The following is a 23656-nucleotide window of genomic DNA, read 5'->3' on the forward strand; positions in this document are numbered from 1 at the left end:
ACACCCCTCAGGGTTTTTTCCATTTTCTTACTAGTTCTTGTTCTTGTTTATTTCCTCTTATCTCCATGGGGAAGTGAAACAGAATTCTTCCTGTGTAAGCCATGTGTGTTGTGAGAGGCGACTAAAATGCCAGCAGCAAGGGGCTAGTAACCTTTTCTCCTGTATACATTACAAAAGTTAAAAAGAGAAACTTTCGCTTTTCATTTTGGGCTACCATGCCTCGGCAGGATATGGCCAGTTTTTTGTGAGAGAAGAAAGATTTCTACACTTTGTATACAGTGAAACCTCGGCACTCAAACTTAATTGGTTCCAGAAGGCCGTTCGAGTGTTGATGTGTTTGAGTACAGAACAAATTTCCCCAACCACTTTCCTTTTTGGCTGGCTGTTATCCGAACCCTCTTAGGCCCAATGGTGACTTATTTATACAAATATGGAAAAACACCAAAAATTGCAAAGAAACATGAAATAGTTTACAGTTAAGTTCTGGCAGGGATGTTTGTTTGGTTGAGTGCCTAGCAAACGGTCGACTACCGAGCGATCTGTTTACTAAACAAAGCATTTAAATACCGAATTGTTCGAGTACCAAGGTTCCACTGTACTACACAAAGATATAAAGTTCGTGGATAAAGAGCCCTTCATTACTTTAAAATGCACCGCCTAAATGGATCAATACCTCTAATAACTGCAGTTACAGGTCAGCCATAATCTGGCATCACTGGGACCTGTAGTGTGCCAGATTATTGAGTTTGCTGCATTTCAGAGTGCTTAGGTTAGAATACACTTGATTAACCTATTAATAGAGACTCTGCTACATCTTCCTCATTTTCATCACTGCTTTCTCCTCCTCTGGCTTGCTGTTGTGGATTTACAACCATCTGCACAACTTCTGAGCCAATATAACGATGAAATTCGAATCAGTATAATGATTTGAGTCAGTATAATGATGAAATGATGAAATTTGAAATTATGCTAGCCAAAATTAGTGCCGGATTACTGATGGAACCGGATAACTGATTGCTGGATTAGTGATGGCCAACCTGTATTTCTTTCACTAGCCAATGTTCTAAATTCAAACAATCAATGACTTCATTCATTTGTAATTTGGTAGGAATAAACAAACTTGCATTTTTGCATAACTATAAGGTTAGTCTACTTTGTTATCATTACAATTAAAAAACACTCAACCAACTTTAGTCTACTTTATTGTTAGTTTATTCTTGTTACATCATCTTTTAACACATGGGCCAAACCTGATACATTGTTTCTTGAGCCCACCAGCTCTCCCCTACCCAGGCAGGGTGACAAAAACAATAAAAATCACAACTATACATTAAAAAGCTGCTTTGTCATTAATGCATAGTCATCATAATTTGAGAATGTCCCTTCAAATTCACCAATAACCTTTCAAACTGCCAATGTCCCTTCAAACACACCAATAACCCTTCAAACTGCACAAATGACCCTTCAAACTACACCAATAACCCTTCAAACTACACAAATAACATTTCAAACTACAATACTTGGGCTTTTAGCCAAAGCCAGAATCATCATAAGTTTAACAAGATACAATTTTATTTAAAGATTTTTGGACACTAATCATTAATATTTATTCCTTCTTGTATATGAGTCCTCATGTGATCTACTAGGTTAGTCTTATTCAAGAAACTTTCTAGACACCTTGAACATCGATACTGGTGCCCAGCATGAGTTTTCATGTGTTTTTCTAAACACAATTTTCTTGAAAACCTTTCTGAACACACTGAGCAATTATATCGTCTCTCTTTAGTGTGAGTTTTTATATGTTTTGCTAATCTTGATTTTGCTGAGAAATCTTTCTGACACTCTGAACACTTGAATGGTCTATGTCCTGTGTGGATTGCTGAATGAGCAACCAGAGCACATTGTTTTGAGTATGCTTTTGGACACTCTGAGCATTGGTATGGTTTCTCTCCAGTATGACTGTATGTGTGTTTCACTAGAGAAGTTTTGGTGGTAAACTTTTTTGGACACAATGAACATTGGTATGGTTTCTCTCCTGTATGAATTCTCATGTGTGTGCTAAGATGACCTCTCTGTTTAAAGTTATTTTGACATATTAAACACTGAAATGGTTTTTCTCCAGTATGAATTCTCTGATGTTGTTTAAGTGAGGCTATATAGTTGAAGTTTTTAAGACATTGTGGACACTGGTATGGTTTCTCTCCAGTATGAATCCTCTGATGTTGTTTTAATAAGGTTATCTCAATAAAGTCTTTCTGGCAAATTGAACAATGATATGGCTTCTCCCCTGTGTGACTTCTAAGGTGTCTCAAGAATTTAGAATTACATGGAAGCACTTTTTGACAAAACTGACATTGAAACAATTTCTTGGCTGCATGAACACTCATGTCTGCTATATTTTATTTCAAGTTTTAAACACGAAATAGATCTATAACAAATACTTTAATATTTTTGTCAAAGTCAATAGATTTATTTTTATCAAATTAAGACATTCACATAGACAACACTACATTACTCTGAAATTTTTGAGCATTCATTTCTAGAGTACACTGCTTCACATTTAATGTATTCTCTTAATGAAGACTTTTCCAAAAAAATAATTAAGCGACTGACAGGAAATTCTTTCCTAATGAACTCTTGTAAACAACACATTAATGTGTAAATATTAAAGAATTAAGAGGGTTTGTATTCACTAACAAAAGCAACTATTACAATGTACTTCAGTTGCTTTTATTTTAAATCTTATTGAATAATATAATAACTTTCCAATGTGCTTAGCTATAGTTGTTTAAAGAACAAAAATGTTTCTTCAAGTGGGTGCTAAGATAGGTCATTAACCTGTTTAAGTAGGTGGTACACTAGGTCATGCACTTGTTTAAGTAGGTGCTACACCAGGTCATGTACTTGTTTAGATGGATACTAGGGGAGGTTATTGTTTAAGTGCATGCTAGGGAGGTTATTAACTTAAGTGATGCTAGGAAAGGTTACTGTTTAAGTGGATGCTAGGAGGTTATTGTTTAAATGGTGCTAGGAAGTTATTGTTTAAATGGTGCTAGGAGGTTATTGTTTAAATGGTGCTAGGAGGTTATTGTTTAAATGGTGCTAGGAGGTTATTGTTTAAATAGTGCTAGGAGGTTATTGTTTAAATGGTGCAAGGAGGTTATTGTTTAAATGGTGTTAGGAAGTTATTGTTTAAATGGTGCTAGGAGGTTATTGTTTAAATGGTGCTAGGAGGTTATTGTTTAAATGGTGCTAGGAAGTTATTGTTTAAATGGTGCTAGGAGGTTATTGTTTAAATGGTGCTAGGAGGTTATTGTTTAAATGGTGCTAGGAAGTTATTGTTTAAATGGTGCTAGGAGGTTATTGTTTAAATGGTGCTAGGAGGTTATTGTTTAAATGGTGCTAGGAGGTTATTGTTTAAATGGTGTTAGGAAGTTATTGTTTAAATGGTGCTAGGAGGTTATTGTTTAAATGGTGCTAGGAGGTTATTGTTTAAATGGTGCTAGGAGGTTATTGTTTAAATGGTGCTAGGAAGTTATTGTTTAAATGGTGCAAGGAGGTTATTGTTTAAATGGTGCTAGGAGGTTATTGTTTAAATGTTGCTAGGTTATTGTTTAAATGGTGCTAGGAAGTTATTGTTTAAATGGTGCTAGGAAGTTATTGTTTAAATGGTGCTAGGAAGTTAGTGTTTAAATGGTGCTAGGAAGTTATTGTTTAAATGTTGCTAGGTTATTGTTTAAATGGTGCTAGGAAGTTATTGTTTAAATGGTGCTAGGAAGTTATTGTTTAAATGGTGCTAGGAAGTTATTGTTTAAATGGTGCTAGGAAGTTATTGTTTAAATGGTGCTAGGAAGTTATTGTTTAAATGGTGCTAGGAAGTTATTGTTTAAATGGGAGTTAGTGAAACTCACATAACATCAAATTATGTTACATATTCAACACTTAATTCTAATTTCACCAATATATGTGTATCAATATTCAACTTTATAAATATAAATCAAATAGAAATAAAAATAACACAGTTTTAAAAAGTTGAAAATAAAGTAATATAATGTAGTCAGTAAAGTTGAATATAAAGACAATACACTGTAGTCAGTAAAGTTGAATATAAAGACAATACACTGTAGTCAGTAAAGTTGAATATAAAGACAATACACTGTAGTCAGTAAAGTTGAATATAAAGACAATACACTGTAGTCAGTAAAGTTTGCATCAACAAACTTTTTCAAGTTCAAGTTTTATTATCATGATTATTAGTAAAATAAACAAATACATAAATATTAACTCTTATGACAAAACAAAAAATTCTAAAGTACTGTAAATGAGGAAAATATCAGGAAATAAAATAAGATTAATGAATATATCTAAAAGCCATAAGTAGTAATAATACTACGAATAATATTTCAAAAGTAGGGATAATATTATAGCTAATATTTTCATAGCAGGGGTAAGATTATGACTAATATTTCCATGAAGGGAAAAAACTGAGAATTCTGTAAAAAAGGCAAACTGGCATTTATAACGAGTGTTTTAACTGGTCATTTACAGTAGTGAACATGAGATATAATGTGTACACTCTAACACACTCTTGGTTACACTAATTCTAAAGAACAGTTCAAGACTAGGGATTTACCTAGAGTAGCTCAGTTAAATACTAACTGCAACACACAATGTTCAATACTAACTGCAGCACACAATGTTCAATACTAACTGCAGCACACAATGTTCAATACTAACTGCAACACACAATGTTCAATACTAACTGCAGCACACAATGTTCAATACTAACTGCAACACACAATGTTCAATACTAACTGCAGCACACAATGTTCAATACTAACTGCAGCACACAATGTTCAATACTAACTGCAGCACACAATGTTCAATACTAACTGCAGCACACAATGTTCAATACTAACTGCAGCACACAATGTTCAATACTAACTGCAGCACACAATGTTCAATACTAACTGCAGCACACAATGTTCAATACTAACTGCAGCACACAATGTTCAATACTAACTGCAGCACACAATGTTCAATACTAACTGCAACACACAATGTTCAATACTAACTGCAGCACACAATGTTCAATACTAACTGCAACACACAATGTTCAACACTAACTGCAACACACAATGTTCAATACAAACTGCAACACACAATGTTCAATACAAACTGCAACACACAATGTTCAATACAAACTGCAACACACAATGTTCAATACAAACTGCAACACACACTGTACAACTTATGAAGAGTTGTGTCTAATTCATTCCAACATTTTTACATTCTTAATAAATCCCTCTTCTGCTCTTATGATGCTGCCCTTAATTTACAAGAGAAATTTCCAACTTATTCATAATAACATCGACCTTCATGCAAGGCTGATTATTGTACTACATGAGTTGATAACTATGTACATGAGAAGCTTGGATAAGTACAGTGTGTATTAAAACACACTTAAAAGTACATGTGTACTCAAGATAGTGTAACTTAGTAATATATATTTTATCTGAGAATGTATTACATTCTTGATATACTCAGGGGAGGATGGAACACTAAACCCCAAGGAGTTGTACGTCACCTTGAGGAGAAATCACCACTGATCCAAGGAAGGAGAAGTCAGGCTCTAGTTCTTGGATCAAAAGCTAGTCTCTGGCATCAAGGAAACTTCAGTCAATAGTCTGACAGTGTTCCATTAAACTTGCTGCTGACAGTAGCTATCCTCAGTGTTGCTGACATTTATTTGAGTTGGGTAACACTGAGAGTCACTGCTGTACTGACAGTGTCAGCACAAACTGTAAAAGAAAAACATGAATGAGAATCTTCTGTAAAACTTCTACTATAATAATACTGTTTTCAGAAATGGTGGTCAGTTCACTTTGGAAATAACACTTGTGGGCAAGAGACAATATATGTGGTTGACGACGTTATTTAGAAAACATTTTATCCACCATAAACTACATACAGTGGACCCGAGTTTGGTGAGCCTTGCACTTCATGAATTTCGACTTTCAGCAACTTTTTTCGTCAAAATAAAGCCTCGCGGTTCGTGATTTGCCTCGCAATTCATCTGTCATATGGAACGCGTCCGTGCGGCCAGGAGTACACAAAGGCTCCCACACAATTCAGGAATCATTGTGGCATTGTTTCTGAGAGAATGACCATAACCCCATGCATTCATACAATACATTTTATAATAATCCAATGTTTTTGGTACTTGAAACTGCTAAATAATGTAGACAGCCTGTACTGTCTGCACAGACAGCCTATGCTGTCTGCCAGCTTAGTTCATATTTCGCGCCATGCTGGTGCTGCCATCTATAGGCGTTGCCACTTCAGCCTGCCTGCTCTTGCCTCGCTCTCACTCACACAGCGGCCTAGCAGCAAGACACAAGTACTCCCTAGCTCTCTCGTGCGATGGCCCTGCCCGGGCCATGGGCACAAACACACAAGCCTGTGTACCCACCATGACTTAACAATAAAGTAAGAAGCCTCCGAAGACGTATCTTTTACACCCCGCTTTCAGCTCTACCAAACAATCTCGGTATAAATGACAGAAAGCGGTGGTTGCAGCAGTTGTTTGCCCAGAGAGAGGAAGGAAGAGGTATGAAGTCATCTTCACGTCATCACCCTATACAAGAAGCATCCGTCTCTCAAGGAGTTATCCTGATGTCATGTCTGCACGTTTGAGCATCCAGACACAGGTACAAGCAGGATCCAGGCCGAAATTTGCCGAAATTCTCCAAGAATTGTAAGTGACCCCACGCTACAGCGTCCCACGCTGTTTCTCAAGTCACGTGTTCAGCGTCACTTGCATGTTGCTGTTGTTGTTCAGCTCAGCACAGCTGTTTCAGCAAGCCAGAGGTGAGTTTTGTGGCAATTTCTGTGTCCAGTGTGAGTTCTCCACGTGCTTGTGGGAGGAGGAAGTGGCAGCTCCTTGCCTCGCCCTGCTGTACTCTCACACCTCATCAGCCTACCATACACCACTCACCACTGCCCACTCCCTCTGCTGTGTTTTCTGCTGTTTTTCATGTGATTCATTGCCAGAGCTGTGTATCCGAGTGCCCGAGGCCACTCGAAGCTACGTGGATCAGCATGCCACGTAGATCAGCAAGCCACGTAGATCAGCATGCCACCTAACCTAGATCAGCATGCCACGTGGATCATGACGCCATGTGGATCACGACGCCACGTGGGTGTGGGCGATGTCACGTGGATGTACCAGCCAAGTGAGTTACCAGATGTCCCAGGCCACATGCTGTGGTCTGCTGCCCGCATCACATCAACGTCACCCACGATGCTGGCCGACTTCACCTCGAGATGTCTGCTGACATCACAGTGCTGCTGATGTCATCACGCCTGACATCACATGATGTCACCATCGAGTGTTCAGTAATTATTAAAATATTGTCGAGAAGACTAAGAGAAGATATATGTCGTGTGTTAATTCCTCTCAGTCAGTGTTCTCACATTTTAGTATATGTCTTAGTGTCAGTTTTATGCACAGAAAAGCATCATTTGCTAGTTTAAGCCATGTTGTACCGCATGTACCGCGGTGTGTTTAAAGATTCCGTGTGCCCAGTGAGGTCTGAGCCAGACCTGAGTAGCACCACTGTGCTAAGTCACCCGATGTGACCAGTACGTTTGACAGCTGATGTCAAGTCAGTCCCCGAGTGACCGAGCCCTCTTGAACAGAAAGCTTTTATGCTCGTCGCTCGTGATGTTCTGCAGAATCGTACCTGCTACGATTCCCATCGAGATTTGTTTCACTTCACCTCCAGACCGTCAGAGTGCAGTTATATGTAGAGAAACAAGTCTGGGGACGCTTAGACTAACCTCTGCTATAACTCCAACTGTCGAGAGAATGATACTCGTCAAGCCGCAGTCAGCCCTGTCGGCAGGCGCTGTGTCAGCCTCGTGTCACAAGCTTCAGTGAGCAGCCTGCACAAAGAAGATGTCACTTTGACTGCTAGCTCTCTCACTGCAGTCTGGTGTATGATGTTACGACTCCCAGATGTTTCGCCCAGTCGTCTCTGCCACGACTCGCTCCACACTCGCCGGCAGTGACAGCCCAGCGACAGTACCAGTCGAGAAGTGTCCTCCTGAGTCGCTTGCCAGAAGTCCTGCCCAATTGCCGAGTTTTGTCGACTCCTCACTCGAGGGCACCAGCATGTCGTGCCCCAGGTTGAGTGAAAACCTGCAGCGACTCCTACGATGACTGCTTCACCGTTCCAGAGGAGACCGTAACCTGTTACGTCACAGTTCAGCCGCAGCAATGTCTCCCGTGTTGCAGTATCTGTCCAGACGCAGGAAGGCGTGCAGTGATGCCCATCGATGCTCACTGCCTTTGACCACGATGTTTAGCACACCCCACATGTTTTTTTCTTCCCTCCCTGTAGGAAGTTTTTTTTCCATGTTCATATGTATATATATGTTTTTATTTTGTGTTCTGTGCCCTGTTCCTACGAGAGAGAGACCGAGTTTCTTTTACCACCAGTATTGTCGCGTCGGGACGACGTGCTGTAGGTGGCCGAGCGTATGTAGACAGCCTGTACTGTCTGCACAGACAGCCTATGCTGTCTGCCAGCTTAGTTCATATTTCGCACCATGCTGGTGCTGCCACCTATAGGTGTTGCCACTTCAGCCTGCCTGCCCTTGCCTCGCTCTCACTCACACAGCAGCCTAGCAGCAAGACACAAGTACTCCCTAGCTCTCTCTCGTGGGATGGCCCTGCCCGGGCCATGGGCACAAACACACAAGCCTGTGTACCCACCACGACTTAACAATAAAGTAAGAAGCCTCCGAAGACGTATCTTTTACACCCTGCTTTCAGCTCTACCAAACAATCTCGTTATAATAAGCCATCATGGCCCAAAGAAAGCTTCTAGTGCCAGCCCTTTGGTGCAGAAGGTGAGAAACATGATAGAATTAAAGAAAGAAATCATCAGAAAATATGAAAGTGGAGTGCATGTGGCCAAGCTCAGCAGGATGTACAGGAATCCCCATTCAACAATCACTTCCATCATGTCTAAGAAAAAGGAAATCAAGGAAACTGTTGTTGCGAAAGGGGTAGATATGCTCACCAAAAAGAGATCACAAATACTTGAAGATGTTGAGAATTTGTTGTTAGAGTGGATCAACCAAAAACAATTAACAGGAGACAGTGTTATGCAGTCGATAATTTGTGAAAAGGCAAGGCAGTTGCATACCAATCTCGAATAGAAAATGCCTGAATAAAAAGCGCTGATGTTAGTGAATTAAAGGCCAGCAAAGGCTGCTTTGAGAGATTTAAGATGCGTAGTGGCATACACAGTGTGGTAATGCATGGCGAGGCTGCCAGTTCTGAAAAATGTGTGGTTGTAATATGTTGGTAGATAACAAAAAAAAAAGGCACAATACCGTGACTGGAACGATACATGTGGCATGCAAAGAGTACGTAACCTTTATTCGCCGCATGTACACACCCTCATTTACAGGCTATCTCCCCCAACCAGCGAACCAGGTTGCTAAGAGTTGATGATGGGGCCCCGTCATTCAACTAGTGACCAGGTTCTAGCCAATAAGAAGATGGTTTTGGCAATCGCAGAGGTTATGTGGGTACCGCTCTCCTGTCTGCCCTTGTCATTCCCATTCTAGAGCTGGTTGAAGCACGGTCTGCTATCTTGTGGCTTCTATTTCTGCCTTGCTTACCGTGGAGTGCACTATACTTATCACTGTACATAGTGTACATATTGCTGTTCTAAATTGGTGAAGGATAATATAAGTCTAAACTTTTTCTACTGTGTTTATTTTGCTGCCATTACACCCGGGATAACAGGCCATTTGGAATCCTGGGTTGTAATATGGGTAGCCTGTCCGAGAGCTGGAGCTGGACTTAGAGAAACGGTTGAGTTTAGGGTGAAGCTCGTAGCAGGAACATTGTGCAGCTTGCTGTCTGGCATTGCTTTACAAATTTTGCGTGTCAGTTGCTTTATGATCAGCCTTGCTATTGTGTGATCATTCAACAGCTCGCTACTAGCTTGTTCGGTGTGCTCGCTTCGCTACGGTCAATCTTCTAGAACAGTGTAGCTGTCTGGCATTGCTTTACAAATTTTGCGTGTCAGTTGTTACTAGCCTGTTCGGTGTGGAGAATTTTGCAGTTGGCTTTGCTTGTATGCGTATTCTGCAATCGTACTGTGCATAGCTAAGCGTGTTCTGCAAATTAACGTGTTACGTTGGGGTATCCTGCAATCTTACTGTGCATAGCGAATAACTTATGCCACCTAGACGAGTCAGACGTCTGGTGTCGGCATATACTTTGCATAACCTACCTAAATTGTCCCTACAGCGTTGTTGGCAAATTGCTCGTTCCATTGGCATTACATACAAACGCACTCTCACAGCTGCGCAACTGCGTTCACTGATTGCTGACAAACTTATAGAAGAAGAGATGGCACATCAGACTCCTCCCTCTACGGGAGCTAGGGCAAAAACTCCTATGTTCTCGCAGGAGGAAGATACACCTACGGAGCAAAATGGTCAGTATAGTGCAGCTGGGTTGTCTCAAGGTGAATCAGAGTCGTTGGCACTTGAGCTGGCAAAAATCAATCTTGAGCAAACTAGGGAACAGAGAGCATTCGCAAGGGAAGAATTTGATAGGGAAGGAGAAAGGAGGCAGTTTTCGCATTCTGTAAATGATTTTAGTTTACAAAAAGCAGTACAGCTTGTTCCCCGCTTCAATGAGGCCGAACCAGAGCAATTTTTCGAAAGCTTCGAAAATCAGGCTCGAGCCTTGAGGTGGCCGGAACAGCATTGGGCATCGTTGGTTCATACAGCATTATTGGGTAAGGCACAGGAATTTATGTCAGTATTAAATGAAGCTGAATTTTCTGATTATCAAGTAGTGAAGACCACAGTGTTGGGAGCATATACATGTATCCCAGCCAAATACCGCAAGAATTTTAAATTAAGCAGGTGGCAGCTTGGTCAATCCCTAGTGGACTTTGTGAGACAGCAAACCAAAGCTTTTACCAGCTGGTATAAAGCAAGTGGTGTCTCTACCTTTGAGGAGCTGGTGCAGCTTATTCTGATTGATAACCTGCTGGAGTCTGTGGGACCAGAGGTTCGAGTCTTTCTGCAGGATCGTGACTTAACCACTGCATTGGAGGCAACCAGGTTGGCTGATACCTTCGAAACTAACCGCTCCTTGTCTGAGCGGTCCCGTCTCTCTTTTCAACAGCCTGGCATGAGCAGAGATCGTCAACCTTGGAGAATGAAGTGCCAGCCGGAGGGAGAACGTCTACGTCAGCCAACTAAGTCACCTGGTGAGCCACGCTTCTCAACATACGGTCCACCTGCGGAGAGGCAAACTACTCATGGTGCATCTCGACAACAGTATCCAGAGAGACACCAGCCAGAACGACACCATTTGCAATGTCAGCAGGGAGTAAAGGGCAAGCCTGTTGTCTGCTTCCTCTGCAACAAAGTAGGTCACATCCATCCCAACTGCCCCCATAAACCCCAACCCATTGGGAAAATCTCTAATATCCCTAGTAACATGTCCCCGAGAGAAGTAGAAATAGGTATGGCCCCTTATTATTGCAAGAGTCTTATTTCCCTTCAGGAAAACTCAGAAACAACTAAAGTAAAGACCTTTAGAGATACTGGAACATATTGCTCACTTGTAAGAAGGGAATATTACCCCTTTCAGATAATACTTCTTTGAATTCCTCTGTTTTATTGGAAGCATTTGGAGGAGCTATATATTCTGTTCCTTTGCATAAAATTTATGTACAGTGCAAATATTACACTGGGTACTTGACTGTAGGTGTCTCAAAAGGATTCTCCATGAAAGATGCAATGTTATTACTGGGTAATAACATTACTACTGTTAGTTCGTGTCCTGAACCTATAATGATTAATTCTTCTCTGGTGTTGGCGCAATCTAAGAGGAAACAGCACCAAGGCCAGCAAGAAAACGCCGAAAAATCAACTATTCAACAAGTGTAGCCAGGAGGACGCCGGCCCAGCTACCACCCCACTCTCCACCACTCAAGGCCACACCACAACAATAACAACAAACATGGCTGCCACCAGCCCATCCTCCCCTCTCTTCCCCGGATTCAACCTACCAAGTAGTCTCTCAGGTATGACCAACGATCCAGATACCCTAAAGTCATGCATCTCCAACTTAGATATTGAAAATATGAATCTTCGAGAGACGCTAACAAAACAAGACACCAGGATGACACAACTCGAGAACAAAATCCTCAGTCTTGAACAAAAGTTATCAACACCAGGAATGACTAACTGTGACAAGACCATCCAAACAGTCATAGATAGCCATACCCAACAAATAATATCTCTTAATACAAAGGTTGAAGAAGCAGTAAATGACTGGAAGAACAACTTAGATAACCAATTCAGTGACTACTTTGCTCTCCAAGAAGATAAAACTGAACAAGATAAACTATCGGACGCAGTAATAGTTAACAGTCCACTTTTTCCCAGTGATATGAACCAAACAAACAGTAAAGAAATTACTCTGCAGATCATAAAGGACCAAACAAGTGTTATTGTACCAGAGTCAGAAATAAAAGAAGCCAGGTTACTAGGATCCCATGGTAGAAAAAGTGTTATGCTTAGATTCCACTCACATGACAGGAAAAAAGACTTAATTATTGCATCTATTAAAGTAAAGAAAGAGGTATACATAAACGAGTGTCTTACCAAAAAACGTCAGAACCTCCTGTATAGAGTCAGAAAACTTAAGCGGGAGAATAATGACACAATACACCAATGCTTCACACGGGATGGGAAAATTCTTGTCAGGAAAACAAATGTAGGTCAACTGTACACAATCATGAACGAGAATGATCTATCACGATTTCTCAGGGATACTAATCTTACAGAGAATAACTAAACAATGTCCAACCTAAAAGCCTACGTAGTGTAGTGTATGTTTTGCTCCATTATTTTTCAAATTTCATTGTACAATCTCTTAGTATTTAAATAATCAACTACCTCATCTTGTGATTTTACTAGTAAGCATAAGTCACCTTATGTAATTTTCTTATTTACTATTGTTTGCTTAAACATTAGCTGAATTGATACTTTCTCTGTCCATATTACTACCTCATATTTTTTTAAATACTATCAATTGATATTACCTACTAAAATTAATAATTATCATTCTTACTATAATTTCAATTTACTCTTAACATTTTTGACATTTAATAACCATTACTTGTCTAATTACCTTTACCTGTTTTATACCACATTTACTATCTTAGAGTACTCTTAATTACCTTGTACTGCCATATAACCTCTAGAATAACTACCAGTGCAATATTGAATGAAATAAACATTACTTTTTCACTTTTTTGTAATCATTATTACTTACTAAAATTTTATTAAACACCATATTTACTACCAGCCAATTTTACTTTTGTACATTAAACATTATTTTATACTTCCCATAACATTTTGTTGCCAATTTTTCAAGTTTGTATATTCAACTCCAACCTTTATATTATCCTTTGTACCTGTCTACCATCTTACTATCATATTATAACCAAGACATTACCATTATTCATTGTTCTTACCTGTCCATTTAATTTTGTTTACCACTACTTGTTTTTTTAGTCACTTTTTATTGTGTGTGCAATTAGTGTATATTCCAATTACTTTTTTGCAAGTACCAAAACTATCTTTTGCTAGCTAGTACCAACAACCTCATTTTTTATTTTACTTTTTATTGTGCAATAAACTGCTCAACTTATTTAATATTACAAATCAGATCTTACTCCTAAACCAATATTATCTCATAGTGACTATCAGTCCATTTAACTTGTTTACCATTACCTAATTGTAGTCCCTTATATATTTTTTTGTCCTTTATTTTAGCTTTATATAACTACCTTAGATCATATATTCGCAATTGTTAAACTAATCAAGGTGCTATTCTCAGGTGCTAAAGTTAATAAGTTCACTATTCTGCCATTATACTCCAAAGCTCATTTATTTGATTACCACTTTATTGTTCACCACAACTTATATTAGTCCATACAAAAACCTCTCACAGTGATAAACATCTACAGAATTCCACAATCAAACATTAGCCAATTTAGTCAAAACCTAGGAAGTATGATAACTGATGCACGCATGAACAAAGATCACTTACTACTCTCAGGTGACTTCAGTATAAATCTCCTGCAAGACCAGGACCCACACGTTACTGAATTCACAAACACAATGAGTAACTGCATGTTGCTACCAACAGTAACAAAACCTACAAGAGTTACAGAGACTAGTGTTTCCCTACTTGACCACATCTGGACCAACACCATATCCCCTTTAAAATCAGGCATAATTACAGATAATACAACAGATCACTACCCTACTTTCCTCATAACAACTCTTGGTAAAATACCCCAAGACACTACAAAAGTCACCTTCAGACTTCACAATGAGGCAGCCATTAATAACTTCACAACAGCAGTAACAAACATTGACTGGCACACTGAGCTAGAAATCTATACAGATATTGACGATTGTTTTAATAATTTTCTAAAAAAGACCCAATACCTTTATAACAAGCACCTGGGTGTTAGTCGACTGGTGTGGGTCGCATCCTGGGGGACAAGATTAAGGACCCCAATGGAAATAAGTTAGACAGTCCTCGATGACGCACTGACTTTCTTGGGTTATCCTGGGTGGCTAACCCTCCGGGGTTAAAAATCCGAACAAAATCTTATCTTATCTTATCTTAAGAGACTGAACAGTCCCTGGCTAACACCCAGCATTCTCAAATCCATAAATACAAAACACCGATATGAAAAACAGTACAGAATGGGTCACATAACCAGAGACCAAACAAAACGTTACTCGTCAATCCTAACCAGCCTGATAAGAAGGGCAAAAAAATTGTATTATGAGAACAGATTATCCAACTTACGAGGTGATATAAAAAAGACCTGGAAGACCCTATCAGAAATTCTAGGAACAAAAAAGATATTACGACATAGCGAAATAAAATTAGCAAAATCAGATGAACCCCAACTCCCACCAACAGAAACAGCAAACAGACTCAATGATTTCTTCTCCACTATAGGCCAAAACCTTGCCAATAATATCCCAAGCTCAGATACCCCACCAAATGACTACCTCACTGGCAACTACCCGAACACACTTTCCTAGCTCCGACTAACCCATACGAAGTCTCCCTTATTATCAACGCACTGAAAAACAAGGCAGGAGATTTAAATACCTTACCACCCTTTATATACAAAAAAGCATCACAAGTACTATCACCAATCATTGCAACACTCTTTAACAAATCCATTGAATCCTCCACCTTCCCTACAGTTCTCAAAATAGCAAGGGTCACCCCGATTCATAAAGGAGGAGATCAAACAGAGTTGAATAACTATAGGCCAATATCCAATTTACACCCTCTCTCAAAAATCTTCGAAAAATTAATTCATAAACGAATCTACTCCTACCTCATCTCCCATAACATTCTCAACCCCTGCCAATTTGGATTCAGGCCTAATAAAAATACTAATGATGCTATTATACACATGCTAGAACATATATACACTGCAATAGAGAAAAAAGAAGTCCCACTGGGGATCTTCATTGACTTACGTAAAGCTTTTGATACAGTTGACCATGACTTGCTCCACGTAAAATTGTCACACTATGGTATTAGAGGGCACTCCCTCAACTACCTCAAGTCTTACCTCAGCAACAGAAGCCAATATGTGTACGCAAATGGGGCAAGCTCTTCCGCACAACCAATTACAGTTGGTGTCCCACAGGGAAGTGTCCTTGGCCCTCTTCTCTTTCTCCTATACATAAATGACCTACTAAATGCTTCGCAATTACTCAAACCCACACTTTTTGCAGATGACACCACATACGTCTTCTCTCACCCGAGCCCAGTCACGCTAGTCAATACTGTAAATGCCGAATTACAGAAAATATCTACCTGGATGAGGACTAACAAACTTACACTAAACATTGACAAAACCTACTTCATTCAGTTTGGTAGCAGAGCTACAGATGTACCTCTTAACATAACGATAAATGGATCACCTATCACAAAGCTAACAGAGGGAAAATTCTTAGGAATCCACCTCGATAATAGACTCAAATTTCATACACATATACAACAAATTTCTAAGAAAATTTCCAAGACTGTAGGCATACTATCGAAGATACGGTACTATGTTCCACAGTCAGCCCTCCTGGCCCTTTATCACTCTCTTATTTACCCCTATCTCACCTATGGAATTTGCGCATGGGGCTCAACAACAACTAACCATCTCAGACCACTAATTACCCAACAAAAGGTTGCAGTTAGAATGATAACAAATTCTCACTACAGGCAGCACACTCCACCAATATTCAAAACACTCAACCTACTCACCATACAAAACATCCATACTTATTATTGCACTTATTACATACATAGAACACTTAACTCTGATATTAACCCTCCCCTCAAACATCTCCTTGCCAACCTCAACAGAACACATGACCATAACACAAGGCACAGATCACTCTTTGATGTTCCTCGTGTCCATCTCACGCTATGCAAAAACTCGATGCACATAAAAGGCCCTAAAATCTGGAATTCATTACCTGTAAATATAAAAGAAACACTACCTGTTTATAAATTCAAGTCTCTTCTCAAAGTTCACTTACTCACTCAAAACCAAATAAATACTGAATAACTGAACCATATAAATTGTATATCCTAAATGTTACTCACAATTATAACACACAATTATATCACACAAATGTTAAACCTAACTTTGTTATTTTTTTTTTTTTTAAATACACTACCTGAATGAACAGCAATGCATGCAACCATATAACCTGTCTTTGTAATACTCATTTGTATTTTATAGTTATCTGTTTACAATAATGTCTTATCACTGATTTCATCTTCGCTTAGTTAATCTTAAGTTAATTTTAAGCCAGCCCGTAATGCTATGCATAGTATAAGTGGCTTTGGCATGCTGCTCTTATCTGTATTTTTTTGTACCTCTGTATGTATGCTAAAATTTATAAATAAATAAATAAATAAATAAAACTCGGGCAACATCCCAAGGGTTGTCTGGAGAGAATGTTGACCTATCCTTGGACGACTCCGATCTCGGAATAGCCACGTTGTTTTATGAGGCACACCGGCCGGAGCCTCGTAAATCAAGTGAACAGACCCCGATCAAGCCTTCCTATTCCCAGGTTGCAGGATTGCCAGATGTCTCTGTTTCCATGCCCGAGGGACTGTCCTTCCAGGAGGAACAACGAAAGGACCCTTCTTTAAAATTCGCTTTTGAGGCAGCCATGGGTAAATCCTCTTTGGATCATCCAGTCAAGTATGAAGTTAAAAACGATTATTTGATCTGCACTGAGACTGGTAAGGAGATAGAGGGCCGGCAATTGTTTAACAGGTTAGTGGTTCCAACAAAGTATAGACCTCAAATATTAAATATAGCTCATAACACGTCATTAGGAGGTCACTTAGGAATTACAAAAACCTTGTAAAGAATCACAAAAGAATTTTATTGGCCAAAATTAAAGAAAGATGTGAAGAATCATATTAGGTGTTGCCGAGAATGTCAGCAAGTTGGGAAACCTGGACATTCCATTAAACCTGCACCTCTCCAACCTATACCTGCTGATGGAGGACCTTTTGCAGATTTAATTATAGATTGTGTAGGTCCACTACCTAGGTCAAAGTCTGGAAATCAATATTTATTTATGATTATGGATAAAGTAACCAGATATCCTGAAGCAATTCCCATGCGTAGTATTAATACTAAAGCTATTCTCAAAGCTTTAACAAAATTCATTTCTTGTTTTGGCATTCCTAAAACTATTCAAAGTGATCAAGGTACTAACTTCACTGCCAAAGCATTTAGGGAAGTATTAACTAGGTTAGGGATAATCCACAACTTATCCACTGCCTATCATCCTCAGTCCCAAGGCGCCTTGGAAAGATTCCACCAGACATTAAAAACAATGATGAGAAGTTTTTGCATGCACTTTCCTACAGACTGGAATGAATCGCTACCTATGTTGCTGTTCTCAGTACGAGAGACGGTGCAAGAGTCTACAGGGTATAGTCCGTTTGAGCTGATCTTTGGGCACAATGTACGAGGTCCTCTTCGGGTGCTTAACCCTTTGACTGTCGAAGGGCCCAATCCTGAAGTTGCTCCTGGTGTCGCAAAATATTCGAAAAAAAAAAAAAATATTTTTTCTTATGAAAATGTTAAGATTATTTTTCTGATTGTTTTAGTCCCCAAAAAAAATTTTTCCCATCAGTACTTACCGAGATATAGAGGCATGAAGTTTGCAGAAAATGAGCCGCGTATGGCAACAGCGGCGACTGCCGCTCACCCGGTAAACTTTGGTTTACTTGTATTTGAAGGTTTGTTGTTTTTTTCACTATTTTATTTTTTTACATAACTTATGTGGCCTGTGAGACCAAAGTAAGGTGCAATGTACATATATACACTCGTTGTATACAACACAATAAGCACACAAACATAATTATCAATATATTGTTTACAAAACTTGTTTACAAAAACAAACAATACAAAAAATTGTTTATTACTATTGTTCTATAATATATATACCAATATACAGTCACTGAACATACTCCTAGAAGTTCTGTAGCTTGTGGAACTCTGTGAAACATGGTGTCATACACAGTGGTGTTTTACACTCTTACACATAAAACATGGTGTCATACACAGTGGTGTTTTACACTCTTACACATAAAACATGGTGTCATACACAATGGTGTTTTACACTCTTACACATAAAACATGGTGTCATACACAATGGTGTTTTACACTCTTACACATAAAACATGGTGTCATACACAATGGTGTTTTACACTCTTACACATAAAACATGGTGTCATACACAATGGTGTTTTACACTCTCACACATAAAACATGGTGTCATACACAGTGGTGTTTTACACTCTCACACATAAAACATGGTGTCATACACAATGGTGTTTTACACTCTCACACATAAAACATGGTGTCATACACAATGGTGTTTTACACTCCTCACACATAAAACATGGTGTCATACACAATGGTGTTTTACACTCTCACACATAAAACATGGTGTCATACACAGTGGTGTTTTACACTCTCACACATAAAATCAGTGTGTGTGCATTTTTGTTGAATTTTTTTTTTATGTGCAAAGACAAAACACCTTGTCTGAGCAGCTTTCTTCACAGTATTAGCAGGCAGTTGTGTTATGTAGTTATCCTAGGTAAATGGTCGTGTGTCATCATTCCTTCCTAATTTCCTTCATTCCTTTCCTACCTGGAGGCTACCTGGAGGGCATTCCACCTCTCTTCCTACATTCCTTCATCTGTCCTTCATTACTTTTTTCCTTCCTTTCATCTAGTCCTTCCTTCATTCCTGCCTTCCCTTCTTGCTTCTGGTTTCTATAATATATATACACATATATAGTCACTAGATACTTTCATAAAACTGCTATTATCACCCTTCAGCAAGCTTGTCTTGTGTGCGAGTGTGTGGCTTATAATTGTTTTGAGTCAGGAGTGGGCAGCTGTCAAAATGACATATTGTCTCATTAGTCACTGCCACTACCGCCTGTCAAAACAATGGGGTCGGATGCTGCTTCCCCCTCCATTCTATCTAATTATCTTTCTCCCTCATTCTATCTCTTTCAATCTGTCTCTCTTTCTCTCTCTCTGTCTATCTCTGTCTCACAGGTACACATAAATACAACTATACATAGTGTAAATTACCTAGGATAACCCAAAAAATCCAGACAAAGTGCTATACTCTGCTTGAAGATGTGAGTAAACGTGATGATGACACAGTCTTGTGGCTCTCTCTGAGACAGAGCTAGACGGATAGACAGGGAGTTTGGCAGACAGACAAATAGACAGACAGACAAATGTTCCTCCTCCTCCTCCTCCTGTTCCTCCTCCTCCTCCTCTTCTTCCTCCTCCTCCTCTTCTTCTTCTTCTTCTTCTTCTTCTTCTTCTTCTTCTTCTTCCTCCTCTTCCTCCTCCTCTTCCTCCTCCTCTTCCTCCTCCTCTTCCTCCTCCTCTTCCTCCTCCTCTTCCTCCTCCTCTTCCTCCTCCTCTTCCTCCTCCTCTTCCTCCTCCTCTTCCTCCTCCTCTTCCTCCTCCTCTTCCTCCTCTTCTTCCTCCTCCTCTTCCTCCTCCTCTTCCTCCTCCTCTTCCTCCTCCTCATCCTCATCCTGGCTCTTGACAGATGGACAGCTGCCCCCCCTCCCTCCACCCTCGTTTACGCTCATCAAAGGTCAGCTCTTATCAGATGTTATCTCCCCTTATCTTGTCACTGTCATGGGGTGAACTGTTTTCATGCCTCAAGGGAACATATTATTACATATTATTATTATTAGGTATTAGGTATTCTTCTTCTTCTTCTTCTTCTTCTTCTTCTTCTTCTTCTTCTTCCTCCTCCTCCTTCCACCTTCCTCCTCCTCCCTCCCTCCTCCTCCCTCCCTCCTTTCTCCTCCCTCCCTCCTTCCTCCTCCTCCCTCCTTCTTCCTCCCTCCCTCCTTCCTCCTCCTCCCTCCCACCTCCTCCCTCCTTCTTCCTCCTCCCTCCTTCCTCCTCCCTCCTTCCTCCTCCTCCCTCCTTCCTTCCTCTTCCTCCTTCCTTCCTCTTCCTCCTTCCTTCCTCCTCCTCTTCTTCCTCCTCCTCTTCTTCCTCCTTCTCTTCTTCCTCCTCCTCTTCCTCCTCCTCCTCTTCCTCCTCCTCCTCCTCCTCCATTGCTTTTGGTCTCAAACTCCTCGAAATCATGAAATTGATCTTCATTGACACTTCCATCGTGTTAGAGCATCACTTGGGAAGAGAAGAGTCCCAGATTTGAAGGGAAGTCACATATTTCTTACCGCTAGACATGCTGAAAAAGGACGACTGAAATGGTATTCCCACAATGCACCACTGGCTCCCCGATTTTTTTTATATGGTGCACACTGACCATGGAGACCCATTCTCTCACATGTGGGCCTACCAGCTTTCTCCTGCTTGATTTGAAGCCGCTAGAATTTATGCATATAGATACGTCAAACACGGTATCTCCTATGGCGTACATATACGACCGCGACAGTCAAAGGGTTAAAGAAGGATGGATGGGAGAAGACGTTAGCTCAACACTCTACAACCCGTCTTCAAGGTTGCAGGTGACACGTCAGTTAGCCAAGGCTAACCTAAAGACAGCCCAAAGCAAGATGAAACAGAGGTATGACAGAAGTGCACAATTCCGCTCCTTCCATCCAGGAGACAAGGTGTTGGTGCAGGAACCTATACCTGGCCACACCTTGAAAGCTAGATTTACGGGACCTATGCAGATTGTAAGTAGATTATCTGATGTAAATTATGTGGTAGCTCCCATTGATAAGACCTCAAAAACTATAACTTACCACATTAATCAAATAAAGGCTTTTCATACACCAGATAAAGTCCCAGTAATGACTCTGTCCTCTACCTCTGAGGACAACTCTGACTCTTTGCACTCTATCTCTGAAATTAATATTAAACTTTCAAATTCTGTCCTCCTCAAGAATCCTAGCCCTTTAATGGAGAGATTATCTGAAATGCAAGCAACAAATTTAACTGAGCTTCTACAGTCATATCCTAATATTTTTTCGGATGTGCCGAAAAAATGTACGTTAGGTTACCATGATGTAGATGTGGGAAACTCTAAACTAATTAAACTCTCCCCCTACAGAGCTAATCCTGAAAAGCAAAGGCTACTTCAGCAGGAAGTAGAATTTTTGTTAAAGCATGGTTTAGTGGAGGAGTCATCTAGTCCATGGGCTTCACCGTGCATCCTTGTGAAGAAGGCTGATGGAGGGTTTCGTATGTGTACAGACTACCGTAAGGTGAACGAGGTCACCATTACAGATGCTTACCCTCTTCCTCGTCTGGATGACGTAATTAACTTTGTGGGTAAGGCTACTTTTGTGTCCAAGTTAGATCTCCTTAAAGGCTACTATCAGGTACCTTTGACGGATAAGGCAAAGGAAATCTCTGCCTTCATAATTCCAGGAGGTCATTATCAATACACAGTTACCCCCTTCGGAATGAAAAATTCCCCCTCTTCATTCCAGAAACTTATCCATCAGGCTATTAAAGGACTTGAAGGCACGGCAGCGTACCTAGATGATATTGTTGTGGTGTCTGATACTTGGTATCAACACCTACTTAGACTTAAGGCTCTGTTTGAGACCTTTAAGAGTTCCCATTTAACAGTTAATTTATCCAAATCTTCCTTTGGCCAGGCCACTGTCACTTTTCTAGGCCATGAAGTAGGTAGTGGTAAAGTTGCACCTAAACTTGCTAAAGTTCTTTCTATTAAAGATTATCCAGTTCCTCATGATAGGAAATCTCTTCAACGTTTCCTAGGCATGATAGGACTTTACAGAAGATTCTGTAAGAATTTCTCAGATATTGTAGCCCCTCTTACCTCTCTTACCAGTCACAAAGTTCCCTTTAATTGGACCTCAGACTGTAACACTGCTTTTAATAAAGCAAAAAGATTATTGTGTACTGCACCCATTCTCTTGTCTCCAGACTTCTCCAAACCTTTTTCATTACAGGTTGATGCTTGTGAGTCTGGGGTTGGGGCAGTACTATTACAAATCGGGAACAAGGAGTTGCAGCCTGTAGCATACTTTTCAGCCAAGTTCCAACCACATCAGAGGGCTTACTCTACCATTGAAAAAGAAGCCCTCGTGCTGGTACTGGCTTTGGAGCATTTCGATGTTTATGTGGGCCAGACATCGCAGGTGGTCACAGTCTACAGTGATCACAATCCTCTAGTATATCTCCAAGCCATGAAGAACCACAACACAAGGCTTATGCGCTGGACACTAAGGCTGCAGCCCTATAATATTTCCATTAAAAATATTGCCGGCAAAGAAAATATGTTGGCAGACTCTTTATCTAGAGTATAATATTTTATTTAGGTTAGGATGTTATTTGTGGTAACCCCTTTTCACGCTCTTTTTTTTTATCCCCTGGTGTGGGGTTTTTTTTTAGTGAGGGGATGCGGGCTACCGTCCGCCTGTATCTTGGACCTATGCTAGCCTGTCTGACTGCTGTCTCACTCTAAGTTTAGGGTTTGGCTTTTGGTCACGAGAAAAGCTGAGCTCTATCTAAGAGTTGGATGGTGGAGAGGAAAGGCGGTCCCATTATTTTGTGCCATGGCGGCACGGTTACCACTGGGAGGTGGCAGCCTAATCCTGAGCCTTCTCGGGGTGGGGGTGTGGCATGCAAAGAGTACGTAACCTTTATTCGGCGCATGTACACACCCTCATTTACAGGCTATCTCCCCCAACCAGCGAACCAGGTTGCTAAGAGTTGATGATGGGGCCCCGTCGTTCAACTAGTGACCAGGTTCTAGCCAATAAGAAGATGGTTTTGGCAATCGCAGAGGTTATGTGGGTACCGCTCTCCTGTCTGCCCTTGTCATTCCCATTCTAGAGCTGGTTGAAGCACGGTCTGCTATCTTGTGGCTTCTATTTCTGCCTTGCTTACCATGGAGTGCACTATACTTATCACTGTACATAGTGTACATATTGCTGTTCTAAATTGGTGAAGGATAATATAAGTCTAAACTTTTTC

At 40.2% G+C, this 23656-nt stretch overlaps 1 long non-coding RNA gene across 1 annotated transcript in view; it reads right to left on the reverse strand.

Annotated features, from left to right (window-relative positions):
* Positions 1 to 1185: 1185 nt before the first annotated feature.
* LOC128696156 (uncharacterized) overlaps positions 1186 to 23656 on the reverse strand; it is a 76981-nt gene continuing 54510 nt past the window's right edge. Inside the window, exon 2 of the long non-coding RNA XR_011393289.1 lies at positions 1186 to 5801. This is a non-coding gene — a long non-coding RNA (uncharacterized lncRNA). The remainder of the gene's footprint in view (positions 5802 to 23656) is intronic.

Source organism: Cherax quadricarinatus, chromosome 48 (genome assembly GCF_038502225.1).
Source record: "Cherax quadricarinatus isolate ZL_2023a chromosome 48, ASM3850222v1, whole genome shotgun sequence".
NCBI lineage: Eukaryota > Metazoa > Arthropoda > Malacostraca > Decapoda > Parastacidae > Cherax > Cherax quadricarinatus.